The sequence below is a fragment of the Hyperolius riggenbachi genome, chromosome 2 (assembly GCF_040937935.1).
Source record: "Hyperolius riggenbachi isolate aHypRig1 chromosome 2, aHypRig1.pri, whole genome shotgun sequence".
Taxonomy (NCBI): domain Eukaryota; kingdom Metazoa; phylum Chordata; class Amphibia; order Anura; family Hyperoliidae; genus Hyperolius; species Hyperolius riggenbachi.
Window position 1 is genome coordinate 58,860,871 of NC_090647.1, and position 12,218 is coordinate 58,873,088.

Below are 12,218 nucleotides of genomic sequence, written 5' to 3' on the forward strand. Positions count from 1 at the left end.
AACCCACCCATAACACATGTACGCAAGAAAGGATGCTGTTTTTATCGGGGAGGGGGCTCTGACTGGGCAGGGGGCTCAATTTCAGTGTTTGCCATAGGTACTATATTACCCAGATACGCCCCTGTCTCTTTTACATCTCTTTTGGGGTTCTCTACATTTAAGAGAATTTTGGGATAGTGTGCTTTTGATTATTAGTAAGGTTGTTATCCACCCTGTTAATAATGATCAACTTTGAGGCTGCTTTCACAGTGGGACGTTACAGGCGCATGTTAGAGCAGCCTGTGACGCACCCCACCGCACAGCAATGAAAAATCAATGGGCTGTTCACAGTGCCCACATTGCGTTACTTAGTAACGCTGCGCCATAGGACAACGTACTGCATGCAGTACTCTATAAGCGGCAGAGCCGCGTTAGACTGCTTGCACATGCTCAGTAATTTTGGGGAGGAGCGGAGAGCGGCCAGGCACATGGCTAATTAATATTCACTGCACTCAGTGACGTGCAGTGTTTACTTCCTGGAGCGGCCGCTCTCTGCGGCGATTGGCCGGCGGGACCACGTGATGCCGCATGCGTCCAAGAGTACGCATCACGGCATCACGGACGCCAGAGTGAGCTGCAGAACACGGCTCACTCTGACGTCCACAGCAGAGAGCACCAGGCATTGCGTTAGGGGCACGTTATGCGACCATAACGTCCCCTAAAACGCAACGTCCTGGTGTGAAACCAGCCTTAAGGTGCTTCTGCAAGGTACAACAATGTCCATTTTGAAATATAAAAAATCAGTGATGCCTCAGTTGCTTATCGCAGCAAAAATTTTAATACTGGTTTATTGGAGACACCTCATTCCACCTAAGTTATGTGACTGGTTTAAAAAAGTTCAAGTTTTCAAAGATGCGGAAGAGAAGTAGCATTGCAGTTAGATAGATATACGGTAAGTATTTTTGTGCTAAATGGTTGGGTTGAATAGGGTTTTTGGATTCTAGTGAGTACAGAGAGATAATGTCTAGTGGAAGAAGTTGTGTAATGTGCAGGGTTGCCACAGATCTATCTAGCGGTGTCATTTTTAGGGTCCAGTGTTGCTCTGGGAGACATCTCAAGCTCACTCCAACCTGAATTATCGCAAATTCTTTCTGTTTTAGGAAAGCAAACTTTTGTTATTTTTAGGGTCTGAAAGGTTGTAAAAAAATTGCACTGCTTTCAGACACTAAAAACCAGAAATAATCATAACGCCAGGGAGGTTAATAAAGTAGAATTGATATTGATATTTAGTAAAGTAGAATTATATTAAAAAAAGCTGATAACATTGCCACCTATACAGTTCCTCTCTAGTCCCCTCTTCTCATTCTCAAATAAAAGATTTCTCTGGGGATGCTCATTCGGATTCCGCAGAAATGCAATTTCCGAAATTCCGATCGGAAATTGCATTTCCGCATCGGAATGCGGAAATCGGTAATGCAAGTGCGGTAGGCGGATTTCCGCCGGAAATAGCGGAAATTTCCGCCGGAAATCGTGGAAATTCCACCCGACTTTAACATCGATTTTCTCAAAAACTATAAGGTCTTTTTGAAAACTTTTTTTTGCATCTTGTTCACAACATTCAGTTTAATAAACCCTGATGGTGTTTCTAGGACTTTAGGGGGCTTTGGTATTAACCGCTAAAGTCAGCAGATTTTTACTGTAATGTAAAATGCAGGAAATCTGCATCTGCCTATTATCTGCATTTTACATTACAGTAAAAATCCGCCGACTTTAGCGGTTAATAGCAAAGCTTTAAGTCCTAGAAACACCCAAAAAAAAGTTTTCAAAAAGACCTTATAGTTTTTGAGAAAATCGATGTTAAAGTCGGGCGGAATTTCCGTGATTTCCGGCGGAAATTCCGCATCGGAATGCGGAAATTGGTAGCGGAAAGTGGAATCGGTAATTGGCAATGGCGGAATGCGGATTTACCGCAGAATCAGAAATTGGCATTCCGACCATCCCTAGTGTCACATGAGCTCTGGTGGTCAGACCGCAAATGGCCTTCCAAACGGTGCCAGCGCATGGATCGTGCGAACTCTGGTCGCAGTCAATGCGCAGGAACCGTTGGGACAAACCGCAGACAAACCAGAAGGGAGCCTGTGAGATATGGGTAATTACAACCTACACACGATTCCAGGGTATCTGCCACCACCACTGGTATGGGCCAGTGGACCCGATTTACTGACTGACTGGTCCTGCGAATAAAAACGGTTAAAACACGCTGTATTCTGTCTAGCCAACAACAAACAATAGTAACATCTCTTTAGAGGTCTGGTTCAGTTGTTTGCGTGCTGAATAGTAGGGTAGCTAGAACAACAACTGACGATAGCGTCGGTTTATTGAAAGCAATATAAATAATTAATATATACAGACAATTATTAAAATCAACAATTATTAAAACAGTAATAGCCAGTATGAAAAATAAAAGAAGGGAGAAAAAATACTTAGTTCCTGGAAAGATGTCCTTTTTGTGGGAAGAATCATAAAGTTCTTGGTTTCAATCAAAGTTCAGAGTTCAGACCAGGTGGATGCCAGCATATCCTCAAGCTGGCATAGATGAGTTCAAGAAGTTTCAGGGTGGAGAACACTGAGTTTGTCTCCTCTCCCATTCTTATGCCCCTGATCCAGTAGGAGGGAGTGAGGGCAGGGCCACACACCCCCTTAGAACATGAGATGAGTCCTCCCCTTGTCCTGGGGACCAGAAATCATGTCTTAACCACATATGGGCTCTATCTCACAGAACCGTACAGGTCAGGGCAGATTTACTAATATTTTCAGGTCTGCTTCGATTTACCCAGCAGCCTGATACCAAATATGAGGGGTGGGACCCCTGTGGCATCAGGGCACTTTCGAACTGCCTAACTGACAGTCTTTACCTCAGAATGTTCTGAAATGTTCTCAGAACCAGTGCCAGACAGGGCCCTACATGCTCTGTTAGTTTGGAGGGTCTGCCAGCCTGGCAACACAGAAAATATGACACATATAGCAGTTTATGGAATATGATCTGCATCTGGGATTGACAGCAGGTCATCCCTAGGTGAGGTTCTTTTTGCAGCTGGCAGCAGCAAGCCACATGTCGGCTCCCCTGCTGGGGAAGGAGCCCGAGTGTCTGAGTTTTTCCACTCTAGATTGCTTCTGTCATGGTGCTTGTCACCTATACCTGATGGATGGGCCATCAGCACAGCTTGAAGCCAGGGACTCTCTGCAGATGGCTAGGGCCCTTTTGGTGGAAGGAGGGGCAGAGAGAAAAAAGAAAAAAAAAGAAAAAAAAACCCTAGGGATGTCATTTCTGATTCCTGTAATGGTCCTTCCAATTCGCCCGCGTTTCTCACGGCTCTTCCGTGACACCTAGATTTCTCTTGAGGGCTCGTTTCCACTATCGCGAATCCGCATGCGTCCAACGCATGCGGATTCGCACATGGTATGCAAGTGGATGGGCCTGTTTCCACTGTTGCGTTGGTGATGTGCGTTTTTTTCAGCGGTGAAAAAACGCACAAAAGAGCCAACGATTTCGCCTGAGAGTGTAATGCATGCGAATCGCATGCAATGTATTTAATAGGGAAATCGCATGCGTTTTCCCCATGCGTTTTTTGCCGCGAATTCGCATAGGTACAATGTAAATTCACACAGGCAGTGACATGATTAAAATCACATATACCCTCACCTATGCGAATTCGCATGCGAATTCGCGGCAAAAAACACATAGGGAATCGCATCCGCATGCGATTTCATCAGCGGTGGAATCCAGGCGATTCCGCACCGCAACAGTGGAAACGAGCTCTGAATCTCCCCACTCCTCTGGAACTCCCTTCCCCAATGTGTTCTTCACTCACCCACACTGACTGTCTTTAGACGGAACCTGAAAACTAACCTCTTCAGGCAAGCCTATAATCTTACCTAGCTACCAGTGGTATCTAACCTTCAGTGGTATCTAACTTTTTTTTTAACCCTAAAGCTTTGCTTTAAAATGAGTGGAACACCCCTGGGCTGAACGGTTTCATGTGGTGCAAAAACTTGCCTTAAAATTGGAATTCCTGCTCATCTCTTTGTGTTGCTTTAGGATGCAGATATCACATTTTTAAAGTGTTAAAAGGTACAGGTTTAGTGTGCTAATTACCCCTCTCCTTGTTCTCTTAGTTGTTAAAAGTTTCCATTTTCCTTTCTTCTTTTTATTTATTTTGTAGTAGTATTGTTGCTCTTATTGCATGATGTCGCTATTATTTACAATCATGCTTTTGCTGCAGTTTTTATATGCAATTCTTGCTTATAAACAGCAGAGGGCTCTCCAAACTTACAGCTGTAGTGAGAGGGAACCTGAAGTGAGAGGTATATGGAGACTGCCATGTTTATTTTCTTTTAAACAGTATCGGTTGTCGGGCAGTTCTGCTGATAATTCTGGCATCAGTATTGTCTGGATCACACACCTAAAACAAGCAACGCAGCAAATCTTGTCAGATTTTTGCCATAAACACCTGATCTGCTGCCTGCTTGTTCGGCAGCTATACCTAAAAGTATTAGAAGCAGAGGATCAGCAGGATATCCAGGCAACTGGTATTGTTTAACCGCTTGTGGACTGCGGTGTTAAACCCCCCTAAAGACCAGGCCATTTTTTTGTAAAATAGGCCACTGCAGCTTTAAGGCCTCACTGTAGGGCTGCACAACACAGCACACAAGTGATTTACGCCACCTACACTATTTCTTGAATATTTTTCCCTCCCTCCCCCGCCGCTGATCGCTTCTGTTTCCCCCAAGGGGTAGGGGACAGCCGTGTGACGCCTTAGATCGCAGCACTGTGCAGGTATATTAGACGGCGGTTTTGCCGTCTAACAGTCTCCGAGTGGCGATTGCCGTTGGGAGGCTGAAGGCGGAACGGAGGTCCACCTACCAAGTGGAGATGCACGCGCAATCTCCTGCAAACCGCTGCCCCAGGACTTTACGTCAATCGGTGTTAGGCGGTCCTGGGGCTGCTGCTGTGGCCACGCCCATCGGCATGATGCAGTCGGCAAGCTGTTAAACTTCAATAAATATGTCAGCCTCCATATCACTCTCACTTCAGGTTCACTTTAGGCCAGTTTTACATTTGGCCTGTGTGTTTTCCGTGCGGGGTTCCCCCGCCCTGTCATATCGCGCGGCAACGCACAAAATGTCAATCATATGTCCCAGGGTCATATGCATAGCGCTGCACACCCCTCAACGTCCCTCGCCCCCTGTGACATACTCCCTGCTGGACAGAAACTACGTTGCAGGGATTCCCGGGTTGCCCTGTCATATTCCACGCATGCGCGCCACCCTGCCGCTAGAGATGTCGCGAACATCGAATTTTCAGTTTGTGAACATGAACCGCCATAGACTTCAATGGGCAGGTGAATTTTAAAACCTACAAAGACTGTTTCTGGCCACAAAAGTGATGGAAACGTTTTTTCAAGGGGTCTGGATAGGGGCATGCCAGAGGGGGATCCATGCCAAAAGTCCCACCAACAGAGTTGACACAAAGTCGGGTTTTAACCCCTATAGGGCAGAAATCACATTACATTCCTACAAATAATGCACTGGAGTGGTACTGTGCATGCAACTTAATGTAGCAATAATAGCAGTAGTACTGTGCACAGCTCTCGGTGTCAGTGGGGTGCCACACAGAGAAATGTGTCTGCTGACTGTGAGATAAGGGGTCAAAGTTTGGCTCCATGATGATGTATAGGGGGTGGGTTAAACACGCCATATGTTCACCGAGAACGCGAACAGCGAAGTCTGACAGTAACATGTTGTAGAGTTTGTGTGACGCAACGCTGTAAGTGTGCTAGGCCCCATTACCTTGCAATGCCAGATCATCCACAAGGAGAGTTGCCTAGGGCCTGGAGAGAGTCTAGGGGCCTGGTGGACGCCTGCCCCACCAAATCTAACTAAAAAGCTAGGTGAGCCCAGGGCCGGGCCGAGGCATAGGCTGGAGAGGCTCCAGCCTCAGGGCGCAGTGTAGGAGGGGCGCAGAATTCATTCAGCTGTCATTCCTAATTGTGTTTGAAGCAGAAATAAATAAGAATAGGGGATACATAGCAGTGACTGCAAGCCATATAACTAGATATTAAGGTGTTGGGGAGGTTGTGGGCCCTGTGGTGCCTCTTAGTCTAATAGCAATCAGTGTGTGACGGCTGGGGTGGGAGGGATGGAGGGGCGCACTTTGGTGCCTCAGCCTTGGGTGCTGGAGGACCTTGTCCTGGCTCTGGGTGAGCCATCAGCAGTGGGCAAAATCTATCTCTTGACTAGGGCCCCATTTCACAGCAGTTCACAAAGTACAAAATCCCATTCACCTAAGTCCCTAACCCTGGCTAAGCTTACAGTTGTTGTTATTATTAATATACATTTACTGTATTTTTTGGACTATAAGACTCACTTTTTCTCCCCAAAAGTGGGGTAAAAAGTCACTGTGTCTTATAGTCCAAATGCAGGGAGTTCCTGACTTGTGAGCGCTGCCAATACGAACTTCCAACCTGCTGCAATATAGGGGACACCCTGTACTGAGCCTATGCAGAGGAGAACACAGGGGGACAAACAGAGGACACAACGGGACACAAAGGGGCATAGAGGGGGACACAAGGAGGACAGAGGCGGACACATAGGGGACAGAGGAGGATACAGGGAGACACAAGAGATACAAGGCGGCATGAGGTACAAAGAGGGCATAATCCACACGATGCCCCTTCACCAGGGATGCACCATGTTTAGTATATATTTTTTCCCCCTGGGTTTTGTCCTCTAAACCTGGGTGTGTCTTATGGTTAGGAGCGTCTTATAGTCTGAAAAATATGGTATATTTCTCATCATTTGATGAAGATGACTGAACCAATAACACCATTCCCAATCACTCTAATGTCCGTAACGCTGTACAGCAAGCAAGGGCCATTTTTGGGGGGATGCTAGTAAAATTATTGCTGGGAATACTCCATGAGATTTTTTGGCAGATAGATGGTTCGATAGATAATTTCCCACATGTTCGATCTGATTTTTGATCGTTTTTTTGGTGATCGATTTCTTACAGTAGTATATGGAAATTGTTTGGAAAAACTATCGGAAAATCGATCGGGCAGTAAATCTGCTGAAAAATCTCATCGTCTATTCCCATCATAACACTGTGTTTTGGGCATGTGGGAGGAAATTAGATCACCCACAGAAAACTCACAACAAAACAGAGAACTCATACAAATGCCTTTTAATCAGTGTTCTATACTGGGCTCGGGCACAGGACAACAGCGCTGCGTGGGCAGAGTACTAAGTACTTAGCCACCTAGCTGCCTGCTTATGCTAATAAAGCAATACATGTTTTGTTTTTGTTTGTTTTTTTATTACCAAACTGGGCATGACACGTGTTGGAAAGTGGCCTTAGAAAGGTGATCAGTGTTGGGGAAACAAACAATGGTTGGGATTTCCAGATACCATCCCACCTTCGCTCCTCCCAGCAGGGGCCGGTTCTAGGTGAAATGGGGTCCTGGGGCAAAAAAAAACCCCAAGGGGGCACCCTGCACGACAATTGCTGACAGTAACGTGCTGTATACTAAATGAATCCCTGCCGCCCCCCAATAATTCCGCCTGACCCCTTCCATAGTGGTCCTCGTCTCTCAGTTAACTGTAAAGTCGGTAGTGGCTGCCCTAAAACGTTGCCATTTCTGCTGTTATGCTGACTTAAGAAAATAAAAAAGCAAAGACGAATTGGATGGTGCCGGTTTCCTTGGTTTCCACTGTCTCTCAGTTAACTGTACAAGCTCTCCCTCAAACCCTCCCAGCACAGAGCAGCAGAAAATATTGCAGGACTACAGCATCAGATCTGACATCTGCGATTTGCCTGTATGTAACCATGGCTGCCAGTAACATCCCGGAAGTACTGTACACAAAAACAGGATACTGGTTTGCTTTTTGCTCTGCAAGTAAGCTTGTTGCATGAATCTCCATTGATGAACTCTCCATTGATGAACTTTACTGTGGGGTCCGTACGCAGTGCGTACGGACCACCCTGGAAACCCACCCGGAGCCACAATGCTTTGGCCAGGGATTGCTATACAGCCGCAATATGGCTGTCGGCGGTGTTGCTGTGGTGTGTGGTGGTGGCCGGCAGAGATCTTCAATCAAGATGTAACAACAAGAAGGTCGCGAGAAAGAGGATATTGGCGTGGGACCTTTTCTGAGGATATTGGTGTGGGAACTTTTTTTTAAAGGCACAGCTAAGTACGGACCCCCTGGAAACCCCGTCAGGAAATTCATTGCTGTTTCTTTTGATATACTGTATGGAAATTTACACTACCGTTAGGTTTGCTACAGTATCTGTTATTTACTTCATTTAAATGTATACCTTTTTTCCTTTGAAATGTTAAAATAGATTTTCTCAGAAACTATAAGGTCTTTTTGAAACATGTTTTCCTCTTGTGCCCACTGTCCCTGTCCACATCCCCTCCAAATTTGGTGTTTCTAGCATGTAAGGGGGCTTTGCGGGCGTTTGACTGCCATACAAGTCTATGGAGCTCGCTGCGAAAAGCCAGTTCGCAGTTCGCAGTTGTTTTTTTTAGAAAATTTGTGAAGCTGAAAATTCTATGTTCGCGACATCTCTACTAATCTATACTTCATTTTCAAACTGTATGTATTGCTGATCTGCAACTTTCTTTCTGTTATCAGTACTGTCTTGCCTCTACTTTAAGCTGTATGTGCCAAAAATAATTTCTGGTACAACCCGGAACAATAACACATACAGCAGAGATAAGGCAAATAAAAATACAGGCTTGTGCGGATCAGAGTAACATTAAATTCTGCTGGAGATGTATCACTGATCACAGCAAAAATGATAAGAGTACATTAGACATATGGGAACTATTCCTATCAGAGAGAAGAAAAGCTCAGTTTCAAGCTGATTTGCTGAGCAAGATCCTCCAAACCAAATATGTCCAAAGGACATAGAGGAGGCCAACCAGGGAGACCTCAAGCCATAAGGGGCCCATACACTGGTCGATTTCAGCCATCGATCGATTCTAGAGAACTGACGCTATCGATCGATTTGCGGCCGATGCTATCGATCGATTTGCAGCCAATTTCAATTGATTTGATCTATCTGACTGGATGGAAGATCTAGGTCGATCTGCTGCTGGCAGCAAATCGATGGCCCATAGAGTTGCATTGGATCTAATGGTCCAATAATGCATTTAGATCGATTACCAATAGATTTTATTCTGAAATGTATTGGAAATCTGTTCCTAGTGTGTGGCACACATCAGATAGATTCCTGTCAGATTCAACTTGACAGGCATCTGACAGAAATCTATCTGATGGTCAAATCTGCTGCAAATCTATCAGTGTATGGCCACCTGGTGCAACAGGAATCTACCACGCCTCACCCTATTATGTCACCATATTTTAAAGTCAGATATACATACAGTATCTGATTGTGACTGTATATCTGATGAGTACACAGGAATCTTTTATATATAATAACATATCTGCTGTAAGAATAAAGCCTGATGCATTGTTTTGTCACTAGTAGGGAATGCCAATGAGATGCAAATAATTCTGCGTTGATGCAGGTTAATGCAAGTTTTGTATGCAAATGTATGCACTCCCTTTGCTCATGAAATCAATTCATTTGATATGTTAAATGTGGGGTTGGTGACTACAAATTTAGTTATACAGTAGCATTACACTCTACATAAACACTACCAGCAGAGCTGTTGTGAATACACCGAGAATGTTGTGCACATTGAATGCAGAGGTGTTGTCTATCATCCGTAAACCTGGTTCAGATCGTACATGAAGAATGTGTAATAGAGGAAGAATCCCCCCATCCTCCTGCAGAGTACCTGCACATCACTCTTAAAGAGAAACTCCGACCAAGAATTGAACTTTATCCCAATCAGTAGCTGATACCCCCTTTTACATGCGAAATCTATTCCTTTTCACAAACAGACCATCAGAGGGCGCTGTATGACTGATATTCAAGAAACTCTGAGGACCGTGGTACTCCTGGCAGTTTCCTCTCTGTGAACCTCGTTGCATTGTGGGAAATAGCTGTTTACAGCTGTTTCCAACTGCCAAAAAAGCATGCAGCAGCTACATCACCTGCCAACAGTAAAAATGTTACCATGTAATAAATGTCAGAATGTAAATTTATGTAGATTTAAAAGATTTTACAATGGGCAAACACTGACTAAATCATTTATACATAACATTATTGTAAAAATGAAGCATTTTTTTTATTACATTATTTTCACTGGAGTTCCTCTTTAAAGAGGAACTCCAGTGAAAATAATGTAGTAAAAAAAGTGCTTCATTTTTTACCATAATTATGTATAAATGATTTAGTCAGTGTTTGCTCATTGTAAAATCTTTCCTCTCCCAGATTCACATTCTGACATTTATTACATGGTGACATTGTTACTGTGGGCAGGTTATTTAGCTGTTTCTAGCTGCTCTGTCTGTTACAGATAGCTAATAACAGCTATTTCCTGTCTCTGAACATTGTTACATTGTGGCAGTTTGCCAGCAGTACCGCGGTATTCAGAGCCTCTTGTGGGAGGGGTTTCAGCACAAAATCAGTCACACAGCGCCCCCTGATGGTCTGTTTGTGAAAATCATTGTCTTTCTCATGTAAAATGGGGTATCAGCTACTGATTGGGAAAAAGTTCAATTCTTGGTTGGAGTTTCTCTTTAAGCTCAACACATATATGTAGTATAAGGGCCAAAAGATTGAAAATACCTTGAATGATTGATTGGATAGGCTCTTATACTACATCAAAGTGATAAGATAGAACAACCAAGATTGTATGGTGTGTGTTGAGCCTTAGATGTACCCACAGTTAAATTGTCTAGGGCAGGGGTCTCAAACTCAATTTACCTGGGGGCCGCAGGAGGCAAAGTCAGGATGAGGCTGGGCCGCCTAAGGGGTTTCACAATCAGCAGTTCCCGCATAACCCCCCCCCCCCCCGCCATGTTCCCGCCGCAAAACAAGGACTGCAGAGCCCCCAAATCGCCCGGGGGGCAATCCGCCGGCATTTCCTGGAAGGGGCAGAGCTTTCAGCTTCAGCTCTGCCCCTCCTGACGTCAATTGCGGCGCATCACCGCCTCTGCCCGCCCCTCTCACTCTTCCTTCACAGAGAGGGGCGGGGAGAGGCGGCGATCCCTGTGGCGATTGACGTCAGGAGGGGCAGAGCTGAAGCTGAAAGCTCTGCCCCTTCCAGGAAATGCCGGCGGATTGCCCCCCGGGCGATTTGGGGGCTCTGCAGCCCTCGTTTAGCAGCGGGGATGCGGCGGATTACTTGGGAGCACTGAAGCAAACTATAAGGAAGCTTTTGCCAGCGCGGGCCACAAAATATTGTATCGAGGGCCACAAATGGCCCGCCGGCCGCGAATTTGAGACCCCTGGTCTAGGGCCTGATCGAAGTTCTGTGTTCCTGTCCGCACACTCTACAAGTACTCTTACCAAGGACTAGCTACTCTATAGCTATATCCTAAGTTTAGTTAAAATGCATCTCTGGTGTAGATAAAAAACAACAACACAGAGGTACAGCTTCATGGGCACCATGCCTGCTCCTGTGCCTCCCCATCAGTCAGACCTCAGATCAGGTTCATTCTGTTATCTGGGGAACATGGCTACATAATTTATGTATGTAGGGCGCACTTGGCTATTTCATTATTTTATCTTGACACACCTGTTATTTAATTTGTTTATCGTGAGGCACCAGGCTATTTGATTGTTTATCTAGAGATGTATGACTAGTTACATTATTTTATCTGGGTGCTTGTGACTACTTAAAGAGACACTGAAGTAAAAAAAAAATATATGATATAATGAATTGGTTGTGTACTATGAATAATTACTAGAAGATTAGCAGCAAAGAAAATATTCTCATATTTTTATTTTCAGGTATATAGTGTGTTTTCTAACATTGCATCATTCTCTAATATGTGCAGATTACACAACACTCTGCATTCAAAATGAGTCTTTCAGAGCAGTCTGTGAACTAATGACCTCTCCTCTAGCAGATAAAAAGAAAACTGTTCACTTATAGTTGAGATAATAAAAGTCAGAAGACAGCCCTCTGCACCACTTTGAAAGTCGTAGAGATTAATGGCTTTTTGCATAGAGATAACAACTGTAGTTTCTTAACTCTTCCTGTACTGGAAACAATTACATCTGATGTATCTGATCTTAATGTTTTATTTCTTAGCTG